Genomic DNA, 7,082 nt, shown 5'->3' with positions numbered 1-7,082 from the left:
GGATAGAATATTCAATTTTCCTAGAACTGGTAGAATCTAAATTGGTGGTATTATCAGGATTCAGTCTGTTTAGTAAATCTCAGTAGAAAAAAATCTTAATGACCACTTTGCAAGGCCCAAACCTGGGTTCTACTGTAACTTTGACTGCATTTTTTATTCATGGAGAAGTTGTAGATATAGGCTCTGTGGGACTAAAATAACTTAGAGTGTAGAGGTCGTCTGTCCCACAAGGCATAATCTATAATCCTGAAATATTGCTTGTTATGAAAAAGTGTTTCTCTTTTCTGTATTTCCCATGGTAGGTCATTTAATCAGCATTTACAGACCCTGCCATGGACAAAACAATTGATGCAAAGATAATACAAAAGAATTAGAAAATGGGGCGTTTACTCCTAAGGACCTCACAATCCATTTAGGGTGGCAGAATATTTGCAAAGCTAGAAATGTGCAAATAAACTATCTATTATTATTGAACAAAGTGACCACATGAATTGAGGGAGTGTTCGCAGAAGGGTGAACTGAATGAGGAAGGGTGCTTGAGGACTGCATTTTGGATGATATTGGCCTGATTCTTAAACCACTCTTGAGGTGGAGCTAGGAAGAAGAATATCTAGGCAGTGGAAATAAAATGTAAAACTTCAAGCACAGCAGTGAGAACATTTTGGGATGATGTGTGGCTGTTGGAGTGGAAGGATAAGGAAGACCTGAGGATGAGCTCACTGGAAGCTAAGGAACTCATGGAGAAATAAGGTGAGTATGAGTGGTGGAGAAGGGAGCCAAGACATGTTTTCTCTAGTGTGTTAATGTGAAATTTGTTAATATTTCCCCCACCCTTCAGGTTGCTGAGATCCCATAATTATGGTGGCCTTACAATTTATTATTCACATGGACAATTTTGAGAATTTTCTTAGTAATTACACACTGAGACTGTCTGAGGCAAACTGGGTCACATAGTCCTCTAACAACAATAATGTTAACCAAAAAGAACTGGAGCACATTTCAGGCTATTGAGCTGCTGTGCAAACTTTCCTTCTACATGTTTTCTCAAGAGAGTAAGGAAGGGCTTTTGTGTATGGGAAAGCAGGTGGGCGGAGCAGAAGGAAAAAACAGAAAACAAAACTGGACACAGAGTGTCTATGAGCACAATATTCATCTGTTGGGAGTGGGAACAGTTCTCTTCCCCACTACTCTCCACTCATTTTTGAACTACCCAAAATCTGGATCATCAAGTTAAATGGATAAAATCTAGGCAGTTTAGTACAGTGGAAAAAGCTTGACTGGTAAAGAAATTCTCAGGAGAATCATAAAACTTTAGAGTTGGAAGGTGTCTTTAAACAAACAAAAAAAGTTAAGAACAGCTGTTTGCAGAAATTGAATTGAGGACCGTGTTCAGAGACTGGAATTCTTCATGCATGCTTGAAGAACATTAATAGCTAGAATGTTAATCACAAGTTAATACATTTTCAGTTTTGGCATGGCTGTGCCTAACACAGTTGGATTTAACTAGGTAAGCTGGGATGGAAGGAGTTGAACAAGGAGAGCGGATAATGGAGGTTCTAAAGACCTTGAATCTTTCCAACTATTATAAATAAAAAGCTGCTTCTTGCCTGAGAACTCAAAAAAATCTGCTACTCTACTTTCAGGAAACAAGACAGTGTGGGGTCCAGGACTGAGAAGGGCACTGCAACAACATTTGGGCTTAGATGCTGCGTATAGATTGGCTTTTCCACCCATGATGGGTGTTTCATGGCTTTTCTTTGATTGAATTACAGAGAATGGCTTAAGGACATCTTTATCTTTCAGAGATCTAAAAATAAAGACCAGATAACACTGATTTGTATTATCTGAGACTCTCTCTTAAAGGGACCGGGGCAGTAGCAGAGACAGCACAAAGGCCAGGTCCTCTATGGTATTAATAATTTCAAGGTGTCTTCCATCCACTATGAATTCTCTGTCCCCATCATGATGCTCACTTATTGTTAACTTTTTAAGCTTAGGCTTCATATTGTTTGGTATATGTTTAGAGAACTCTCTATTCTCTAAGTGGTAGTTATAGAACATTACAAAAATAGTAACATATTTTCACTTGGCTTGCAAACGTAACTGGATGTTCTCTATATTTTTAAAGCAGTATGAATAGGTATTGAATTCAATTCACTTGATTGAGATAGCTTATTCTCAAAGACATGCTGTCAAGAATTATTACTAAATTTGTTGGGTTGTGTTAGCAGAGACTATGGTGCTCCTGTATTTTTCTGCCCATCTCCCATGCAAATGAACTTCTCTAAAATTACCTTCGAAATTTAGTTTTGGAAGAGAACTTGGAGGTCATCTGGTGGCATGTCTAAAGTCATGCACCTGGGCAGTGGCAGAGGCAGCACAAAGTCCAGGTCCTCAATCGTATTAATAATTTCAAGGTGTCTTCCATTCACTATGAATTCCCTGTCTCCATCATGATGCTCACTTATTAACTTTTCAGGTTAGGCTGCATATTGCTTGGTGTATGTTTAGAGAACTCTCTATTCTCTAAATCTATATAAATGCTGTCTAGAGGAAACAGGTGTTCCCCCTATTTTTATGGGTGAAATTTAGACAGTTTGCAGGCTGTCTGCAAGGCTGAGGAGGAGTGGGCAGGGTGATATACAGAAGTAGAAATTTGTAATGGGAGTAATATACAAAAAGATGAAATGCATCAAGTTCCTAGAGGACAGTTTGTGACTAGTGGTGTGCTATTTGAATTCTAGGAAGACTCATAATAAATTGTAAAATGGGCCTACTTAAGACTGAAAGGGCATGAATAAACAAATTTGATAAAGGACTGATACACTTTAAATTCACTATATTGCAATTGTAATGTAAGGAGATGGCCTTATCTTCAAACTCTGGGGAAGATAATATAAATTTCCATAAGATTGAGCTGAAGAATTTTATTTCCACTTTATTTTGAAGTAGGCTGGGAGTGAGAAGGTTTATGTAAACACGTGTACTCTTTACATAAGTGACAGAAAAGCAGAAAAGAAAAATAACTCAAGGCAGTTTAGAGGAGGCTATTATGATTATACAACCTGCCTCCCAAGGACTTTTAAAGGCAACAGGAATAAGAATTTAGAAAAAGTTATTTAAATTCATTGTTTTAATGAATTCAACTGAAAATACACAATATGAGTCCAGAGAAGTCAAAGCTTTCAACTTTTCACGGGCACGATAGCTTAGGTGGTTTGGAAATAAGAAAGAGGAAAATAATGGAATCAATTTCACTGAGTTAACATGAGGCAGGATGGTATACAGTGTGTGAAGGCAAGAAGACAGGAGACGTAATCTATTTTACCCAAGTCAAACTTGCAAAATGCACACATACCATATTTTAACAATTTGTACCTATAAACAATTATATTAGAAAATGTCATCCCTTCCCTGTTTCTCTGAAAAACAAAACAAAACAAAAAACCCAGGAAGAAGAAGCAAGAGCCAGGTAGCAATACTGATTGCTCTTGCTCATCCTTTGGCTTCCAAATGAAGCTGTATTAAGCTAATGAATCTGTGACCCTGTAAGCCTAAGGCAAATGAATAATGCTATTTGGCCTTTCTTTTATTGGTCTGTTTTTCGATTGTCTGCAGAAACAGAAATGCAGGTAGCGTTGTTCAGAAGAATGATTTTCCTTCCCAAATCGTTCAGAAATACACCCACTTTTCCCACCTTGAATTCTGACTGGTCTGCAGGCTTTCTAATGAGTGCTGGTTTTTTCAGGATATGCAAAGTATCCAGGGGCCAGTAGGGAGTGGTGAGTCTCTTATTATATAACAAGGACTCTTTAATTAGAAAAAAACAAAACAAAACAAAACCAACAACCAAACAAAAAACCCAAACAAACAACTTTGAATAGGAAATTCCTGCTATATGAGAAGTAATAACAAACAAAACTCTTTTACCTTTATCCTCCCAGAAGCTTATTATTCTCTGGTTTGCAATTCTTTTATTAAAAACGATATACTTTAAAATGCTTTTAGTGAAATTGCAGCCTCCAAAAATTATGTTTTCTCTCTACTTAGTTGATTTCAGTTATCTTAAAAAAAAAAAAAGCATGGCTAAAGTAAAAGCACAGTGTGTTCTGGAACTAGTAATTGACTGACCTAATTAGTTCAAAAAAAGCATTTTTCTTTCTCAATTGATGGTGGACCCTAGTTGGCACATTTTAGAACCAATGTTTCAAAATAATGGCTTACTGAACTCTTCTGGCACTTAAAATGTTGGCACAAAAAGTCCTACCTTGCAAAGCTCTTACCTCCAAGAAAGACGTGCCCACTCTAAAACATTACTAAGAAACAAGCTGACTTGGATATTCTGAATTTCCGTAGACATCATTGCTCTCCCTGGGACTGCCAGTTTGCATGGAAACACATCTTGTGGCATAATATCCCACCATTCTGAAGACTTTTTCAGGAATATCAATATTTGGGAGAAATGTATTTGAGAACACTTAATTACCAGACTCTTTTAAGCTTAATTGGCACATGTCACACATATCCTTATCTCCAGCTGGAAAATACTTATGTGTTTTTTTTTTTTTTTCTTTTTCTCTCTGTCTCTTTTTTTATTTTAAAGAGACAGAGTCTCATTCTGTTGCCTAGGCTGGAGTGCAGTGGCAAGATCATAGCTCACCTGAACTCCTGGGCTCAAGTGATCCTCCCACCTCAGCCTCCCAAGTAGCTAGGATTACAGGTGCATACCACATGCCCAGCTAATTTTTTTTTTTTTTTTAATAAAGATAGTCCTTGCTATGTTGTCAGGCTAGTCTCAAACTTCTGGCCTCAAATGATTCTCCCACATTGACCTTTCAAAGTACTGGAATTACAGGCATGAATCGCCATATCTGTCCAAAAAGACTTTTTCAAATCCCAATGTATATCAATGTTTCTCTTTGCCTTTAAAAAACAATGACATAGTTACCTCTGGATCTTTCAGGAATGAATCAGCCTGTTGGTGTTATCAGTCATTTACTGTCTCTTCCTTTGCTCCTTCCCATCATTTGGACATTTGACTGTTTATCCTGATCAAACCCATTCATTCACTTCTATTCTTAATAGAAGTTCTGGGAAACTGGAAGGAAGAAGTTAGAAGCTAAAGCTATTGGTGCAAATAAAGCTTTGGATTACCTGTGGATTTAGAATATCTCTTCCATTCCTGACCCTCTCAACAGCATGAATAATTCAGTATCTGAATATATGAATAGCCACGAATGACTGATAAAGACAAATATCTTTATGACGCAGTTCAAGGAGCAGCTTGCTACAGTTTCCGTTTCTGCTGGTGCACTGTTCCCGAGCCCCACAGGCTTGCAGCCTTCTCATCAGCTGCTGTCCCTTTCAGTGGGGTAGGGGAATGAGGCAGTGATCACAGACACCTGGCTATGGCTTGCAGCAGAGTTACACAACTGCACACACAGAATGGCAGAGAAAGAGCAAGAGCTAAAAAGATTCTGGTTTGGGCCCAAATCACTAGTCATTTCACTTCATGAAGAAAAGCAAATGCCTTGTAAGCTTACATTATTTACAATGATCAGATTTTTTTAACATCCACCCAAAGCTGAGGACCACCACGCAACAGGGAACAGTTCAATGAACTATGTACAGAATTTACAAGGAAGTTTACATAATAGTCTACATTTCATTAACAAATTTACCTTTATGTTCATTGCGTGCTTTCAGGAAACAGATATATTTGTTTGTTTTTCTGTCCCCCTCATCCCAGTAATGCTGATTGAACCACCATGAGCTTGTACATTACTTTTTTCCCTCCCTCCTGGGATATATGATTTACTTTGTTTAGGAAAGAAAATGGTGACACATCACCCTTTGGTAAGATACTATTCAAAATTGTCCGTAAGAAATCTTGGAAATTACTTCCCTCTAGAAGTATTATAAATATATCTTTTTTGTTTAACTTGGCAAATTGTAATTGAATTTTCTTAATATTTATAAAATAGTAATTGATTTTAGAAAGATGGAATTTAGTCAACATTTCTATGTATTGTACATAATGCTTTTTAAGAAACACCTGTCCTTGGACCCTTAAACCAAAGTTTATTCTCCTGCACCACATTTCTTTTCTCTTTGCATGTTCAAGACCCTTCATTGATTGTACTGCACAATAAAGACGGCATGTATGAAAACACATATCAATCATTTGGCAGAATTATCAACCAGTCTGCTGTTTTCTATTTGGCAATGTAGAAAACAGAGGCAATAATCCTGGATAATTCAAGCCAAAAATATGTCTTGACCTGGATCTTTGCCTCACAAAGCTGGTAAGTGTGATGCAGAGGTCACCCCTAATATTTTAAGCCAAGGAGCACGATTGGAAGGAATGAGTATGCAGTCATCACTGTCCAGTGAAAGATGGAATTTCCACTGGATTTACACAAATGATGTCTGTGACACAGTTTATGTCAGTTTCTGAACGGTAAACATGGGATACTTGGACATGACTGTGGCATTAGAGAGTGAGTCTGTACAACTTTCAGCCTCTTCCTCAACTTAAGTAATGCAGGGGAGTATGGCTATTTTCATGGCAAAAAGAAAACAACTCAATAATGATTGAATAATAATCTATCATGTAATAATCTGAATCTTTCAAGAATGGGTTCAGTTTTGAGGGCATTTAACAATGTCCAACAACATTTATGTTTTATGTACATGATTTAGGGCAGGACAAGGGAGACAGCCAGAAAAAGAAGTTGTTTTTTGTTGTTGTTGTTTTCTATTTACTGTTCACCCTGAAAGGGGAGGAGTTGGCCAGGAGCGGGGCCAAGGAGGGATGACTTTGGCCCAGAAGTGTCCAGAAAGAAGTGGGGACAGAGGTCTTTAACCGTAAATATAGCAGCTTCTCCGTTCTTCTGGTTGCCATTGCCTCTATAATCAGCTATTTAACAGGATTTGCATAATGCTGGCTGTGACCCCTTTACTGCCCAGGAGGGCGTATGGTGACACCAGTTTGTGCCTGATGGGTAGATTCAGGCTTAATAATTTTACATTTTACAAAGGTGAATATATGAATTCAAAATGTTCTCTCTTTTTTTTCTCAG

The 7,082-nt window shown here is 37.7% G+C and overlaps 1 long non-coding RNA gene across 1 annotated transcript; it reads left to right on the top strand.

Moving 5' to 3' along the window:
* The first annotated feature begins 1,754 nt into the window (after positions 1-1,754).
* LOC116548684 lies at positions 1,755-3,298 on the top strand. Its single transcript, XR_004267505.1, has 2 exons — positions 1,755-1,899; positions 2,391-3,298. It is a non-coding gene; the product is annotated as an uncharacterized LOC116548684 (long non-coding RNA).
* The last annotated feature ends 3,784 nt before the right edge of the window (positions 3,299-7,082 follow it).

This window comes from Sapajus apella, unplaced genomic scaffold (genome assembly GCF_009761245.1).
Source record: "Sapajus apella isolate SASKATOON/1434 unplaced genomic scaffold, GSC_monkey_1.0 scaffold5, whole genome shotgun sequence".
Taxonomy (NCBI): domain Eukaryota; kingdom Metazoa; phylum Chordata; class Mammalia; order Primates; family Cebidae; genus Sapajus; species Sapajus apella.
This window is presented reverse-complemented; position numbering and strand designations above follow the sequence as displayed.